General features: G+C 42.6%; 1 long non-coding RNA gene across 3 annotated transcripts in view; it reads left to right on the plus strand.

Annotated features, from left to right (window-relative positions):
- The first annotated feature begins 5,166 nt into the window (after nucleotides 1–5,166).
- LOC309688502 overlaps nucleotides 5,167–18,402 on the plus strand; it is a 127,220-nt gene continuing 113,984 nt past the window's right edge. The window contains exons 1-2 of one of the 3 annotated variants that reach the window (XR_014271090.1): nucleotides 5,167–5,300; nucleotides 9,882–10,066. This is a non-coding gene — a long non-coding RNA (uncharacterized lncRNA). Of the gene's footprint in view, nucleotides 5,301–9,881; nucleotides 10,067–14,333; nucleotides 14,833–18,402 lie in introns of those variants that run through there. The other 2 variants (XR_014271091.1, XR_014271092.1) reach the window with 2 other exon arrangements.

Raw genomic sequence — 18,402 nt, forward strand, 5'->3', positions numbered from 1 at the left:
TTCTGACAGGCAGGCCAATGATTTTTGAGCACACTCATGCAGTGTCCTGCAGTCTGCTCCTGTTCTGAAGGCTGAGGGAGTGGAACCAGCAGGTAATGGAGACGGTCATGATGCTTTCCAGGAATACATAGTTAAAAAGTCATCATGATGGGTGTGCTGACTCCAAAGGAGCTGTTTCCTAAGGAGGTATAGCCGTTGGTGGCACCTCCCGAGAATCTCCTCTGTGTTAGCAGAGAATTTCAGGAGGCTGTCAAACCTCCTGAAATTCTTGTTCTTCTTGTTGCTCAGTGTCCAGTCTCACCGGTAACTCGCTATAAGCCTTTTCCTCTGCGACTTCTCTATGCTGTACACATCCAACAGCTAATACACCATCTTTCATTAATAGTTTGATATTCATGGTTACCCGTGTCACACAGTGCTTAAAGTGCTTCTTTTTTTAGATGTAGTAGAGCCTCATGCTGTTGGTAGACAGCTGGACCACTTGTAGCATCCCCGGTTGAAAAGATGGTCTCTCAAACTGATGGTTCACAATCCTTTTATTAAACAGCCGTGTATGTGAACACACCGTAAGAGCTACAACACACAGAATAAAAGACTATTAGTAAATCAAACAGTGTGTTACCTTTAACCTTTTGACTTATTCATTAATCACAAATTAATTCTCTTTACCTTGCATAACAAATAACACTAAAACTTGTAAATTATTGCATATAACAGGGAAATCGTTGCATCGCTGCCTAAACATGATGAGGTACGTTAGCACCCTCTAGTGGGTGAAAACTTAGCCTTTATGCTTAGTAGCGGTCAGCAGCTACATGCGCCGTAAAACAACAGAATATATATCTACAGGACAAACTTTGTTACAAACCTTGTTCCCTCATCAACCAGGTGCTAAGAAACTGCTTTCGACTCAGTGTTGCACCTTAATAGCCGTTCTTTTCCCCATTCCTGTCCATTAACCATAGAGCACACCTCTCTGTGCATTAAAACTCGCGCTTCTGCTTTATGGTTTACGCCACTTGATTTACGGCACCTTGTCGCTCTGTGACTTTCAAAATAAAAGCACCCGCTCCAACAATATAATAGTCACTCATAACTTTACAAAACAATTTACAAAATATTAATGAGGTGATTTACACCACTGTCGTGAACTGCTTTTTCAGCTCAGCCACTGTCTGGTCCAAACGGATGCTCAGCTGGCACAAAGACAAACAATTTCTACGTTTGCGACTTTCAGAGTAACAGCAAGAGCACAGCAGGTTAAAGTTAGGAGCCGTCTGTAGGTTGACAGCTATACTGTTAAAAGTGAACCAACACAACCCAGGTCATGAACTCAAGAAGCTGCAGTTCACGCTGTTACGAACAGACTCTGAAACAGGAAGAGACCGCCGTGTAAGCCGTTTCATTAGTTATATTTAAGAAGAGTTAAGTTATTCACCTAAATGAATGGGGTTTTTTTTTCATTTTGCATTGTGTTGTACATGTAGAGATCAACAAATCACTAGTCGTACTGAATTTTAAGGTTTAAGCTTGTTTAATTACACGTTCAGCAGACATCAAAGTACATCCTCATCCAGCTCAACTGGTATCTTTTTTTCATCTTATAAATTCCAATCTAAAGTGAATTCACTGCTTGAGCTCAGCTTTGGTCTTAAACTTCCAAAAACAACACGTGGCTCAATAATCTTTGCCTGATGATTGACAGATAGCTCGCCAAGGCTGGAAGTAAAGCAAGAGAAACTCTAACTGAAAGAAAAAATCTAAAGAATGTTGAATTTTTTGAATAAATTCTTTTCAGGGAAGGATATTCCCAAAAGTTAAGTTCCTGTGGACCTTTTCCCAAGGGAAGAATGTTTTGTTACTCATGTAAGTGACTTCTTAAGTAATCTGCAGTCACATAGATGAGTGATGAAATGATCTCCCACTAGCTAAAAACGGTAGCTAGCTAGTACTGCTGGGACGCAATATTTTCATAAGCTAAGATGATCTTGAAAGTCCATTCATAGCTGCCGCCACTTCCTCCTCACTAATCCTCGACACTTCCTGACTTTCTTTGTCTCTGTCTCATTTTCTACATTCATGAGCTTCATGTGCTCCAGCTGTTTTCTCAACACACTCCCTTTATTTGTCACTACGTTTTCATTTTTGTCCTTGATTACCTTAATTTGCTGAATATTCCTTCTCTGGTCCTTTTCTTGTTGCTCAGTGTCCAGTCTCACCGGTAACTCGCTATAAGCCTTTTCCTCTGCGACTTCTCCATGCTGTACACTTCTCAGTACTCCTGTATTTTTTCGTCATCTCCCTGACTGACCTTTCTTTCATCCTACAGACCACCATCTGATGCTGCCTTGTTGCATTCTCCTGACACCACCTTGGATTCTCCTGTCTCTTTCAGATTGCATCTTCTGCATAAGCTGTAGTCCACCTGTGTCCACCCTCCTCCCCTCTTATGTAAGCCAACGTTCCTCCCTCTCCTGCTGCCTCTGTTCCATCCCACCTATCCAACACCACCTTATCACCTCTGTTCCCTTCACTTCCATGTCCACTGAAGTCTGCTTCCATCACCACTCTCTGCTACTTCATCCGACTTACTCCAGAATTCCTGTCTCTTTTCTGACAACATCCAACAGCTAATACACCATCTTTCATTAATAGTTTGATATTCATGGTTACCCGTGTCACACAGTGCTTAAAAGCGTTTTAATTAGTTTAAGTCTGCCCCAGGGCAGCTGTGGCTACAACTGTAGCTGCCTCCACCAGTGTATGAATGTGAGAGTGAATGAATAGTGGTATTGTAAAGCGCTTTGGGTGCCTAGAAAAGCGCTATATAAATCCAATCCATTATTATTATTATTATTATTATTATTATTATTAATTCATCTGTGTCAGGCTGTGGGTCTCAAAACCAGAAAAATGCTAAACTGCTCTGTAGAGTTGGCGTGAGGCACAGATGATGATGCCCATTGAACCATTCTGGGAATGTTTCACAACTGCACGTCTGCCATTTCTCCACAAGAGTGAGCCATAAAACAAACTTTTCATTTCCATGACTAAATGCCAGAATGAGTCCATAGATTTTTAGCGCCAGTTCAGCCAGAAAAGTGTGGCTTTAAGTACATCAGACACCAGGTGTTCTCAGGTTGCTCTCCTCCCAAGCGTAGGCAGCTGTCGATAACAAATATGTTTCCATTCTAGCGTCGCGTGATAAACTTGAAACAGGCCTGTACAGTAGAATGCAGAATGTAATGAAATATTCTCGTATTTCCAGTTTGCAGCCAAAAAAGATGATCTGCCTCTGTGGCCTCACTCAACCTCAGCCCAGTGAGCTGCATCCCATCCCATGCAGCCATGCATGCATTTCACCACACCGCTGCGGACATGCTGAGGTACACAGTGTTTATATGTTACTGTAAAACTCAAATCCAAGGTAGTTCAATAAGTTCAACTTAAAAAAATATCTGTTTTTGTTTTTTCATTTGGCTGCACATACTTTGGTCTTGGCCACAAAAGGCTTCTTGTTGGGTTGAGTGAAAAACATTGTGCACTGTTTTTGGAACAGTTATTTGCTGCTGTACATAAATGCACATAAAAGGCTACAGCCTGGACAGATAACCTGAAATGAGCCCATCTCGACATCATGTTGCAGTGTCTGCCTTTTTTTAGCAAATTAAACTGAATCTTTTTTCATAATGTTGAGCAGTTTTGCAGATTAAGTACACACTGCATAAAAGTGTGCATTTGTATTGTTTCAAAGGCAATTTTATTATAGTGAAGATTTCTAACACAAAGAAGCAATGCATGAATCATATTAACCCTTTAAAGCCGGTCGGAACGGCACGCTCCGTTTTGCATAACTATTTTTAAATCCCGGTAGCACTGCAACCACGTAAGCTAGCGCAATAATTTTTTTTGCATATGAAATAGTGATGGGATTTCCGGCTCTTTTTAGAGATCCGGCTCTTTCGGTTCGGCTCACTAAAAAGAGCCGGCTCTTTCGGCTCCGAACTGGCTCTTCAGGTTGTTTTGTTGCGTTAATTAATTTAACAATAATATAAAATTATGCACAAAAGGAATTACTAACGTAAAAAAAAAAAGTGGTTTTGTTTGTACGTGTTTTGTCTCTAGGGGCCACCGCATATATTTATATATAAACATATATAAATAAAACCACTTTTTTTTACATTAGCAATTCCTTTTGTGCATAATTTTATATTATTGTTAATAATAAATTAATTAAAGCAACAAAACAACCTGAAGAGCCGGTTTGGAGCCGAAAGAGCCGGAAATCCCATCACAACTCTGCCCAGCGTAAAGCACAAGGCTCGCGTGCAGGGTGAAGCGGAAAAAAAGTGCAAGAGAGAGGGTGAGAGAAAGAAAAAAAAATACAACCCACGTGACGGCTCGTGATAAGGATACGGCTTGTGTCGTTCACGTCAAAGAGCCGGTGTTCCAGATCTACTGGCGTTTAGATCAACTGGCGTTGGTCGAACAGATGTGTGGCAGTCTTGCGTTTCAGGAGCTGCTACCGACAAACCAGCAAAAAAAACGCCAAATGTGTCACCTGTGACACTTGTGAGGTTGTCTCAAACACACTCCGTCAGTCTTGATGCTGTTGAACAACAAAATGTTTAAAATGTGGCGAGTTTACCTGGTGATATCCTCATGCGCGACGCGATCGCGAAAACAGCAAACAATTAACACCACGCCGATGTTGTTCACAGGACAGCAAGAGTAAACGATCGGGAGACTCTTGTCGTCGTCATCGTTCCCCTCGCACGGTTTATTTCTCCGGTTTCAGCGTTTTTGCTTCACAACTAAAGCGAGCTGTTTACTTTGTGCACTAACATGGACTCGAGTCAACCAGCGCCACCTCTGGCCAAGTGCCACAGCCTACAGCCAGATCAACCTGTGACACACATCTGCACCACGTTTGATTTCGTTTCTTGCACATTTGTACCTTTCAATTGTGTCTGTTTTGTTGTTCAACAGCATCAAGACTGACGGAGTGTGTTTGAGACAACCTCACAAGTGTCACAGATGACACATTTGGCATTTTTTTTGCTGGTTTGTCGGTAGCAGCTCCTGAAACGCAAGACTGCCACACATCTGTTCGACCAACGCCAGTTGATCTAAACGCCAGTAGATCTGGAACACCGGTCCGTGAAAATATTGTCGGGCATAAACCGTCCGTGGCACAAAAAAGGTTGGAGACCGCTGATTAAGAGGACCCGAGGGAAGCTCGGAAAGCTAAGCAGAAGTTATTTGGAGAGGAGAGTGACTGCCGCTGGTTGAAAAGAGAGGTAAAAAAACTTCAGTGGTGTTGCACACTATTTTATATTATTTTTTAAAGTCATTGTTAACCCTTTAAAGCCGGTCAGAGCAGCACGCTCCGTGTTGTGTAACTATTTTTAAATCCCTGTAGAACCTGAACCGTGTAAGCTAGCGCAATAATTTGTTTTGCATATGAAACCGGAGGAGTTGTACTTACATCTGATGCCATCAGCTTGTCCTCGGTCACGGTTTCCTTCCACATAAAGCTTTGCAAAAATTGCATAAAAAGCTCTTGCAGGAACAAAAACATAATATTCCAGAAACACGCTTTGCCGATCCATCAGCTGTTCGTAACACTTCCCACAGTGAAACAGACGTCAGCGCGAACTGTCGCATGTCCGCCATTTCCTGCCCAAAACCGGAAGTGACGTCATTTTCGCGGAAATTGTAGTTTTTTACTTGTAGGCCTTAAAAGCCTATATTGGTCATGTTTGACTTTTCTGAATAGTTGCTGGGATGCTTAGAACTCGAATTGCACTGCTGGAAATAGTTTATTTTGATGCACCTGCTGTTTTCTTTGCAAATTTGCATCATAGGATTGTTTTTTCGTTTTTCCTGCAGTATATAAAAATTGGTGTATCTCCAAAATAAAACTATGAAGACACTCAAAATAAATTTCCTGTTGTTGTAAACTATTTTTTGCAACTTTTTTGTATTTAAAGTTTTGAGGGATAAACCTCTTAAATTTCTCCAAGTAGAAATACATGTAAAAAACAAAAAACAAAAACGATTTTCAATTTTTTTGTAGTTTATTGCACTTTTTTGCAATTAATGTAGTTACTATGGACTTAATGCATACATATTATTAAAATATGGGCTATAACAGTTGCATAGCAAATTGAAATGCTCCCACAAACGGCACTACAACATGTAAAAAAAATAATATAAGCTCTGGCGGACTTGGTTCTATAGTAGGTCTTAAAGGGTTAAATAAATATCGTCAAATAATCGCGATCTCAATTTCAGTGAAAATAATCGTGATTATCATTTTTGCCATAATCGAGCAGCCCTAGTGCAGCAACAAAAACATAATATTCCAGAACAGGCTTTGCCGATCCGATCAGCTGTTTGTAACACTTCCTACGTTGGAATAGACGTCAGCGCGAACTATCACATCTCCGCCATTATCTGCCCAAAACCCGAAGTGACATCATTTCGCGGAAATGTAGTTTTTTTTTTACCTTCAGGGCCTATACAAGTATATACTGGTGTTTTTAAAAGTTATGTTTGACTTTATGACTTTCTGTGTCGTTTCTGGGATGCTTAGAAGTCAAATTGCACTGCTGGAAATAGTTTATTTTGATGCATATGCTGTTTTTTTGCAAATTTGCACTATAATATTTATTTTCATTTTTCCTGCAGTATATAATAATTGGTGTGTTTAAAAAATAAAACTATGAAGACACTCAAAATAAATTTCATGTGGTGGGAAACTATTTTGTGCAACTTTTTTGTATTTACAGTTTTGAGGGATAAGCCTCTTAAATTTCTCTAACTAGAAATATATGTTAAAAAAGCAAAAATGATTTTCAATTTTTTTGTAGTTTATTGCACTTTCTTGCAATTTATGTAATTACCAGAGGTGGGACCAAGTCATTGTTTTGCAAGTCTCAAGTAAGTCTCAAGTCTTTATCCTCAAGTCTCAAGTCAAGTCTCAAGTAATGTCAGGCAAGTCAGAGTCGAGTCTCAAGTCACTGGTGTAAAAGTCCGAGTCAAGTCACAAGTCTGAAACTTTGAATTTCAAGTCCAAATGAAAAAAAGAATGTTGCAGTTATGCTAAATGTAAATATTAGACCATGTAATTTTTAAATCTGTGTTTTTCTCAACACATGACAAAATAGTGAACTTAGAAAATATACACAAATTGTGAAATTGCACCTCTTTAAAATGCAGCTCAATTAAACCTAGCTCCTAGAATAATTTTCACCGACAGTTCTGAGATAAGCTGCATGTTATTCTTGGATGCGGTTGTAGGACCGGCTTTAAAATCGCATGACAAAAATATCATACACATTAAAAAAAACTGTATCACCAACGTAGCCTGGACAACATTTGCTAGTTAGATGAAGTCAGCTATCTCATCGTAGCATATTTATATGCATATTTATAATTATACGGTTCTTGGAGTGAGTGCATACACTCATGAAGTTTAGTAACTTCAGGTCACTGCAACAAGCCCAGGTACAGTTTACCGACGGATGGGTGCAGGACCTTGAAATGCACCGTGTAGAACGAAAGACCATCGTACGTATCATAAGTTTACCAGTCTCACAAATTGTCTTCATAAATACACATTCGTTAACCGTTTATTAATAGGACCTTTGAGCTCAATGGTAATTAATTAGCAGTGGAAATAATTTCTGGTAGCATCACAGAAATGTAGCAGTGACAACAATATTGTATGCTGTAATCGTACTGGGCAATTAGTGATACAAAAAACCTGTTTTATCCTGTGAATAAACGTATATGTTTTTGTCAATGTACCATAATAACAGAAGCGAAACGCAATATTGTGTCAGGACAATTCACTATTTATGCACAATAAATAAAGGAGCATAGCGCGACAATTTCTGTTCAGCGCCAGACTTGCTTGTAACCTATATCACCAATTATGTTATGAAAATGACGTATTAACTACAACAGCAGACTGACCTTCGTGTAAATGCTTGGAGCAGACTAACCTGTGAGCTGGAGTGTTCTGGGATGTTATATTTGGTCTTTGAATGGCTGCAATCCAGTCGCCTCTTTGTTACTTCGGAAACATGGCTCGAACAATTTCTCTTCAACGACGTAATCCGATAACAACCGATCTCTTTACTCGTCGGCTTCCTGTGGCTGTCATGTGACCGGCTATTGCAGTTAATAATACAACGGCTTCTTGACATTTTTGTGTTTCTTTTTATCGCTGTGTGACTGAGTTCAATTGAAAGCCTGCGTGCGCTAGTACCTCTTGCCACGAGTTCCCAGAATCCTTTGCGGTTTACCCCTGAATGACGTCACATTTCCAATCTCTATATAATATGCATGTTAAATTTTATATTTGGGGTAAAATATCAAGTCTTTTCAAGTAAACCGGTTCAAGTCCAATTCAAGTCCCAAGTCATTGGTGTAAAAGTCCAAGTCAAGTCACAAGTCTTAGAACATTTTTTCAAGTCAAGTCTAAAGTCATAAAATTAATGACTCGAGTCTGACTCGAGTCCAAGTCATGTGACTCGAGTCCACACCTCTGGTAATTACTATGCACTTAATGCAGACATATTATTAGAATTTAGGCTGTAATGGTTGTGTTGATGTATAGCAACTTGAAATGCTCCTCAAAATGGCTCCACAACATGTAAAAATATAATATAAGCTCTGGCGGACTTGGTTCTATGGTAGGTCTTAAAGGGTTAAAGATGATCAAAAATCAAACACAGATTGTTGGCGCTGACAACCAAACACAGGCTAATTATCTGCTCAAAAACGCAAAGTGAACGTCTCTGTTGAAGGTTTGGAAGACAAAGGAAAGTCTGTGTATGTTTCAATCTGACAAAAAGAGCAGCAATGCTGAGTTAAAGTAACAAAGAAGGAATATTTGTAACTCCATCCTTTGGATGAGATAGTAACATACTGTACAGTAATAGAAGTGGAACAGTAAAGTTAACATTTACTCACTTCACAGTATGTTACTGTGTTTTACTATCATTTACAACCTTAATGTATTTTTTACAGTGTAGAACCATCAGCTTCAACCCAGAGGAAAAATACTGTGTGTTTGTAGCTCCAGCCAAGAGAGATTAGATCAAGATTTGCAGTTCATCGTGTCTCATTAAAAGGCCTGATGTTTATGAATATCAGTCACATAAATGCTCATTCTGTGTCTGATCCTCCTCTAGTTTGCAATAGGACACTGAGATAAAACAAACCCAGGGACCTTGGCCCCTTTTAAACATCCAAAGCAATTATTGGAGAGCAGTGAATCTTTGTGATCTAATAGTGCTCTCGGTGTTCTTTTTGAGCTTTTAAACTAATTCCTGATTGATCGCTAATTATCGGTGACGGGGTCTCTAGAGGGAGCTGGGCCCCCCCCTTCTTTTACCACCAAGTACGAAGCAGCTATAACTTTCAAAGACTCTGCTGCTTCCTGTTGCAGCTCGATATTCTGCAAGAATATTAATCGTAGCCTTTCTTTCCAATAAAGAGGGTGGCGCTTCCCCACAGCAAAACAGTGGAATCCCAATAGCACCTGGTGGATGGTGCAGTAGTCTGGGAAGCAGCTTTATTGATCTCAAGTAGTTTGACTGTATCATAATTTCAGGTGCATGTCCATACCAATCAGCTGTTGAACTTTAATTCTCAAGTCCAGCATCAAGTGAGTCCTGCTGCACTTTTTCTCTGTATTGACTTTGATGCCGAATCAAAAACATGGAACTGATAACCTTCTGTGTTAATGACAGAAGCGTCTCTTAATGGCACATCGATTGATGTTTGCTGTTTGGATGTGAATTGCTCTGCCAACAAAAGCATTAACAAAGAGGATCATTGATGACAACGTATTTATTTCTTTCAAGGTCGGATCAATCGAGGTGCAGGTTTTGTCTTGGAAATCTATTCCTTCAATTTGCACCATGCAGCAGGATCCAGGCTATAAAGGTGGAGGCGGTGTGGTTGTGCAGCTCAAAGCTGCTGTCCTGCTTTAACCGGAGAGGCACTCTGAAGGCTCGAGGAACTGCCGTTAGACTGCAGACCTGTGAAGGTACAGTCATGGCTTTGTGATATGCAACATTCGGAAAGGTCAGTTTTTATGATTATTACCATCATCTCATAATAGCCCTGAGCCAGCTGACATCACTGATTGCTCCTCTGGAAAGTTTTTCAAGTATAACGCCCCAAAACAGGCTCCTTCATCTAAATGACCACATGTATTACGGATGTTTCCAGGTTTGTCTTTCTGTCTGAAGTTGTTTTATTTTAACTGTAAATTTGGTGAAACAACTATCAGAATCTTTACTTTTGTCACAATCCTCTGTAAGTAATAATGAGAACGATTCAAGGATCAAAACTGACCTCCTCTCCATTTGTGGCCGGCCTCCTTGTGGGGGACTGTGGTAGAGTGGATCAGTCAGAACGTCACTGGTCCACTCCCTGACTACTCCAGTTTGCACACTGAAGTCCCCCACTGAAGCACGATACTGGCTCCAGTGCATCTGTCAGAGTGTGAGTGTGTGCATGAATGTGACTGAGTGAATGAGGTAGTAACAAGTGCTTCGAGTGTTCAGTTAGAAATTCACTATATACGTCTCAGTCTGTTTACCATTTCATGTCCTAGCCTTCCTCGGATTTGCTTTAATCTCTCCTCGGCGGTATTCCTCTAGAGTGAAACGATGACACAGCCTCATTGATATTCACAAAATATCCCAAACTGTTCTTTGTTGTCTTTGGCTGTTATTACTGTAACACCACAATTATTGTTCCAGCAACAGCGTAGTCCAAATTACTGACTTTCTTTTTAATAAGTACGAGTATACCTTTCTCACTTTTACAGTGGAAAAAAACATTGACTGGAGGAGAAAATGATTGTGTACACTGCAGTATGTCTAAAAGTCAAAAGGAGGCACTAGTGCTCCACACACTGGCTGATTCTATACATACAAGCGGTTCAACAGCGAAGCACAAGAGGGAAATGTTGAGCTCCGTCGTGTCTCCGAGTCTTCAGTCCTGCAACACATCTACCCAAAACTATCAGTCAGTTCTCTGCTGATAAACTTAAAAATAAAAGATCATGTTTCAGATGGAAAAACACATACGGAGATCATAGGAGGATACAGGACAGTGTTCAGATATCATTATTGCTACTGATACTGCCAACGTGTCATTAATAAAGATTGCATATCAACAGCTGGAAAGATCAGATCCATACTTTCACAAAACCAATTTGTTGGTTTATCGGTGGGAGTTCTTTAACATCAGCATGTCTAACCAGCTGTTTGACCTTTCGCGACATGCTTTTAGTTCAGCTCGTTTAGAAATAAATGTCAAAACCTCAACCGTCAAAGGAGTTTGCAAAGAAAAGCGTCTGGACTTCTTTAAGTTGCTTGAAGACGTTTCACCTCTCATCCGAGAAGCTTCTTCAGTTCTAAGGTCAAATGGTGGGGAGTCCAAAACCTCAATCCGACAAAGTCCCAAGCTCATTGATTTAATTAAAGGCACAGTCCACTGAATCCATAGATTGTACCGAGTGTCTGATAATAGGATGCTTTTCTTACCCAAAACTGATTCCTGAGGTCTGAAGATCCACCGTGTTCATGATCTTCAATAATTATGAACAAAAAATCCCTGAAACTTTTTCATCATTGCTGTGGTAGGCTATGGCATGCTGTATAAAAATGCAGTGTTTGAGAATTTAACAGTAAACTCATTGATTGTACTTGCTTTTTCACATCTGTTAGAAAAGTGATCATAGTGAGCCAATTTTCAGCACAGGATACTGAATGAATTTCCTGTTTCGCGCCAGTAAAATATGATCAATAAAAAGCGGCAGCGGCATCCTCCATGCAGGCGCCACACTGCTTAGCAAGTTCAACATGTCTGTGTGTTCTCTAGCTACTTGTTATTGGTTTATTGACTGGAGGAACGAGAAAACAAACAACTGACTCGCCACCATTATTGCTTTTAACCCCCCCGCCCCCGCACTTAGTGTTCACTTGCCGCACTTTAACGAGACATGTGACACGTCTGTTTGCACAGGAGCAGGTGGATGGTCACTGTTCATCTATTGCCTGTAAGCAGCTTGTCATTCTTGGCCTCTTCTGGTGGAGGGAGCAGCGGGCGGGTGGTCGTCAGAGGGGTTAAAGTTTGTCTGACCCGCTTTATTTCATTTTCCTGGCTGGTTTGTGGGGGCTGCAGGTCAAAGTCTGAGAGGGCAGCCAAGCCGGAGTTAATGTCAGGGCTTTGTTTGCTGCTCGGTCCCTCATCGGGATAGACCCGAGCCGGACAATAGCTGGGATCACAGGTCACCAGAGAGCCAGTGTGAGAGGGCCGGTGTATGTATGCTGTGTGTTTCAGTCCGGGCAGGATGCTGCAGAACCACAGCTCGGGCACATAGCACTTGTTCCCACAGAGGTTGATTATTTGAGCTTTAGAATTCTTAAGATGGGATGAATCACAAAGATGGTGATGTTTATTGGGAGTTATTATTTAGTATGGTCAGAGATGATATAGAATCAACGTGAGTATTAGGGCAGACGCTGATATGTGCAAAGAAACCCAACCCTACTGGAATAGACTGAATAGAGTTTAGACAAAGGCCCGACTGGGGTTCAGGATTAAGTCTTGAATGTCATTCAGAGACTCGGTTCTTCCTGGATCTGTTTTAACTCCAAGTAGCATGAGCAGGTTGAATGACTCTGCCTGACTGAAGTATACACTCGAGCGGACTTCAAACATGCAGCTGAGATGCCTTTTCTATTTTCCATTGGGTATCCTGAATATCCGCGGGGAAAAGGAAGGCTTCACTTGTTCTAAAACAAAGTTCTGGCTTGATTGCCTAACGCTATGCAGTAATCTGTCCTACGTTTACTTTTTACATGCTTCACACTTCAGTCGCTGTGATGTGCTTGGCCGAGTGTGACGCTGCGAATACCTCCCAGGAGGGACTGTTTGCAAGTGCGTGTCCAGACAACCAAGACAGCAAGTTCTGGAGAAAGCTCATGTCGCCTGCAGAAAGTTGTGAATGTGGTTTGAGAAGACACTTTGCCCAAACTGTGTAGTAACGGTGGTTTCGTCAAGCTCGTCTATCGTCCTCTGCGGCTTTTAATTTGGATCTTGTTCCGCTCCCACCCCCACGCTCTATCCTTCCATCAATCGACCCCGGCACATGTGGCTCTGACTTATCCAGCCATGGCATTGACCCCTCTATTCATATTGACTGGCTGTTTCTCATGACCTCTTGACCTCTCGGGGTCAACCCTGCAGCCGTCTGGACCTCCTCCTCCACCTGGCTCCTATCTCCACCCCTCAGATGCTCCAGATGGATTACTTTCTGCTCAAACCGTCCACAGGATTACGCTGTTGTCTCGACACAGCACGGGTCCCTGGCTACGGTTAAAAATGTTCCCTGAACCGGCCGCTCATTTCAAAGTATTTTCTCTGAATTTGTCTGCAGATGCCGGGGGAACTTTCTCTGCCCGTCTCTCTTTCATTGCCCGTCTGCCGCTCTCTGAACTCGCTGTCCTCGTTCCACAGCCTGGTTTTGATACATGGCGTCCTGATGGTTTGCTAGGGAGAATCTGGGTCAGTGTGGGGAGCCAGAGATAGAGATAGCACAGGCACGAGGCTGGCTTGCTGAAGAAATGCATCACACAATGCCGTCCAGAGTCTAGAGAAAACAATGGTGCTTTAGAGATTTCAAGCGGCAGAGTCCACATACCTCACATAGCTGTCAGAATGCTCTGCTTGAGGTCTGCAAATATCACCATCAGCGATAAGGCGCAAGAGAGCCGGGCCCAAGCAGTCCTTGAATAGGATGTCACACGGGTCCAGATAATACTTGATCTGTTTGGAGCAGAAGCGACGCAGGAAACTGTTTATATGAAAACATTTCATTAGCAAAAGTGAGTGTGGCTGATCTGTGTGTGATCCTGAGTGACACGTCCATTAGTTTTGGATTAAATATGACATAACTGAAGTCCAGACAGGATTCTAACATGCACATGATTGAATTACATAGATTGGAAATGTTCAGCAAGCCTACGATATTTTTGGCAGCAAAATCATCAAAGAGAGTGTCATCTTTCTGTCGCAGCAGCCGTCCCAGTACTTTTAGTTGTGCTGAAGTTGTGATATTTTTCATGCAAAGTGGGGCTTGTCCCGTGGAGCTGAGTGGACTTTGGACTAGCACCAGCAATCCCTGATCCCTGCTAAACCGAGCTATAGGGAGAGGGGAGGGAGGCAGAGAAAGGGCTGTGAGAGGGGTGGGGGAGGCAAGAACGAGAGAGGAAGTGAGTGTTCATCACAAAGTGTGCCACAGTTGTGGGCATGCCCAGTAGAGTTTGACTCACAGCCTGAAATCCAGCCTCTAAATTTGAACAGGAGGGAGACGAGGTGACTGAGCAGACTTTTGTTGCTGCTTTCTCTCCCCGACTCTCTCCTTCCCGCTCGCCCTCGCTCTCTCTCACAACATATTATTTTTCCCCTCCTCCCTCCATTAGTGAGTGTGTGTGGAGAGGTTTGCGTTTTGCTATGGAAGAGCAAGAGGAGGTGCAGAATTTCACCTAGAGAAAGAGACAACAAGGGAGAAGAGAAGTAAAGAAAATAGGAGGAAGAGGACAAGAAGTGGGACAAAAAGGCAAGAGAGAGCCCACGTTTCTCCTGCTCTCCCCTCCCTCCTCCACCAACGAGTTTCACCTCAAAAAGAGCAGAGGGACCAACTTCAAAAGGCAGTCAGGAGGGAGCTGGAGTGTGAAACGTGAGGAGAGAAGAAGATGAGAGGCTGACCGGCGCTGTGCTTGCTGTGCTGTCCAGGTCAGTGCCCAGAAAACACTGAACAAGCGCTCGCTCTTTCGCTTTGCTTGGTTTTTATGCTTGCAAACTCCAGCAGTGTGCATCCAGTGTTTTTCTCGTTTACCCGTGTTGTGTGCATGCGTGCGTGTTGGTGGGGAATTGAGCGACTGATTGACAGCCTCTGCACCGTCTCCTCTCAGCGCCGTCCGACCGGTGTCGCCGCAGCCGAGCCAAAGTACAGAAACTCCAGCTGCTCCCTTTAGCGCTGCACATGGGAACTGTTATAGCTCAGATGTTCACATGCATACACGTGTTGAGGGAGGACAGACTCTGCGAACGTAGCCACGTGGTTACAATAAGGGAGAAATCACAGAGCCGTGCTGCTGGCCGGGCACTCGCACTCACTCACGCTGAGCTGGAGCGCAAAGACGTGACGAATTTTCTCTTTTAGTGAAGAGATTTTCGACAGAAGCCCTTCCTGTGATGCTTGGATGTGTTTGTTAGATCAGCCGTGGTGGTTCAGACGCTCGTCTTTGCAACGCGCTGTAATTACATATATACCTTTTATCAATGATCTGGCGTCATCTCCCACCAAGTAGAGCTACAGTTATGTAAGACGGTTATTTTATTTACTAATCAATGGATCCTTTTGTCAAACAGCTGAAAAATATTTATTAAATTATTATTATCACATAAAATACACTTCAGCATGTTCACCAATCAATGAAATATCTTTAAATATGTGTTTCCTGACTAATAATGTCTAATTTCTCCTTTGTGGAAATCCCAGTGGTGTCCAGTATGAAGCAATCCTCGTTAGTCACAAGCTGCACTTGTGTTTAGAGGAGTAGTGGCTGCTGTTGCCGTCTCTGACATACCAGACATGCTGTAGCTAACTCTGTGACTTGAAGTCTATTATTAGATTCATTACCCATTTAGATATTTAGGGGTTTACAGGAAGTGCTGCAGCAAAATGTTCCTCTGCTGGCCTGTGCTTGTAGATTTAGTGCCTTTTTTTCTGGTCACAATTAACATGTTAATAAAACACAACTGATATTTATCTGTGTACTTGGCTCAGCAATGATCTGTGGAGAGCAGAGCTACTATTAAATATAGAAGCTAGAGATCGGAGAGGTCAGAGCAGATGTGCACGTTCTTCTTCGACAACGTTTAGATGTTGATGCTTTAATGTAACAAAACCAAATTCATGTCACATCCAAAAAAAACATACAAACAAACAAACAAAAACAGCAATTTAATGTTGTAACTATTTTCTTTGTAATGCACTACATGCAATAATCACACGACTCCACCAAACAAAGCAAACAGATGGAGACATCTGTACAGCCAGCATCTCACCCAGAAACATCAGAAAGGAGAAAAAGCCCTGCTGAAAAACACGCACACGTGATGTTTGGGTGAACTGTCCCTTTAAATGCAGACGTCAGATTCATTTGGTTGCTTCTTTGTCCTGCGGATGATTTTATTCACGTGGAAACCAGCTGTCCGCACAGTTTCTAACTTTCTGCAGTCACAAAGCAACACAGGTGCAGGTAACATCGTGTTGTTGTTACCTGAAGCAGCCGGTGGAGTTTTGTCCAGTGTTGTGTCTATTTTGGTTCTGGTTTTGGGCTCCCCAATGTCCAACTGTGGACAAGACATAGATGGTAGATGACCAGGACACCAAAGAAAACAGCGTACGTCCTGTGCCAAAATGAAAAATAATAATTTAAGTCACTAAAAATCACAATTGATCTGTTTTTTAAGTTTAATGAGTGATTAAAAAGTGAGCTTTCTGAATAGGGGGCTGCATGACCAAAAACAGAACCTTTTGTCCATATTGAAATTATTATTATTATTGTAATGATTATTATTAGTTACAATTGCATTTTTTTAGTACCTAAATTCTTGTGTTGCACACCGGCTGGTGTTTAGACCAGAGAGAGTGAGAGGAGCTCTGAATGATGAGCTGGGACTTGGTGTGAAGCTCGTTTATCTTTTCTTTTCATTCTAAAGAATTTTTTTGGACTCATCATCTAACAGGACCTTCCATAGACACAGTGCTCACTTTCCTCCCCACGGCCTGTGTGACTCTTACTCTGAAGGTTTGTGTGGCTGAGAAGTTTGGAGTATGAGGGCAGTGGTTTAATTAACGAGCCTACTGAGGAGCACTATGGGAAATGTAGTTTTGTTACAGTTTCTATTTTTTCTTCTTTTATTCTCGAACAAATTGCACTACATGCTCTGAGTGGATTGTTGAGGCCTTAAAAGCATCGGTCCTGTCATTTCTGAGCAGCAGCAGCGTTGTGGCTCCACATGGAGCAGCTCAGGAAGCAGCTGAGGCAGCTTCCATCTTTTCATTTATTTGCACCATGACTCCCTTATTCCTTGGAGACTGGGTTCCCATGCGTAACTGCCCGGGTCTCGTCCCCGATGGCCCGTCAGAGGCTCCGTGATCCATCACACACCAGGCGGCCGTGTTTTCTGAAAGGGCCGTGAACTTGTTACCTCCCTCAGCCAGCTCGCCTGAATGTCAAACTCATTTTTCTTTTCGTGCGTCCCCTTTCTCTGCTCCTTCCCAGGGCTGCTGGTGTATTGAAATAATTGGGCCGCATTCAGTGCGACCAGGTTGCCAGCGCGGCGTTTGAATAGAGATATCGAGTTTGGTGCCACGACTTCCCCCTGACTTTCCTTTCGCAGCTCTTTCCTCCGCCTTCCTCCGAGGTCGTGACGGGTCATCATCGTGACACGGCATCCGCGGTACATTATCTACAGTAGCTGGCCCGCCCTGGAGCTGTGTCTATAGACCATTCTTCCAGGGTCTGTTGTCTCTAGGATCTCTGGATTCACTGTTCGACATGGCACACATTCAAAACGGTAGCCTCGAGGGGCTTTTATTCCTCCAACAGAATTCAATCACTTTTCTCTCTCGTCTTTCTGCCTCTCTGCTGAGTTATTCAGAGTTTAATGAGGGAGGGAAGATAAAGGCAAGCTTATGGTTTGCCAGATCACGAAGAGGCCGCCTTTTTGTTTCTGCTGGAGGACCCACACAGCGAGCGTTCATGTGAAATGAGTTCTTTTTTTTAAACCAGAGGGGAAGGTGATTGAGATGTCTGAGAAAGAGCCGGGGAGTCTGGAAAGGCGCGGGTCATTAAAGTGTCAGAGGAGCTGCAGCTCTTCAAATATTCCTCCATACTTTGCATGCAGTGCAGGATGCAGAGGACTGAGTGAGAAGGGGAATTTTGGGGCAGCACAAGGAGGTATAATCTGCTGCGAGGTATTATGATTATCAAACGTTAATGCACTGGTTTCACCACGGGTATCAAATAGTTATGCAGCGCTACACCTCCTGCGCTGTGCATCATTGAAATGACTGCACAGGATTATCCCCTTACATAAGAAAGTGTGGGTGGTTTGGAGACGGCTCCTGACAGTGTGGGAGGGCATCGGACCGGACCCGAGGAAGCGCCGGGCTGACGCTAGGCTGTTGTTGAGGCTCAGTTTAGGTCAAAGTCCATACTACGTATCAGCTGTCAGAAAGTGTGTTTGCTTTACCGGCTGCACGGGCGTCAGCATCTACGCAAGGCTCCT

Source organism: Aulonocara stuartgranti (genome assembly GCF_965226115.1).
Source record: "Aulonocara stuartgranti genome assembly, chromosome: 14".
Lineage (NCBI taxonomy): Eukaryota > Metazoa > Chordata > Actinopteri > Cichliformes > Cichlidae > Aulonocara > Aulonocara stuartgranti.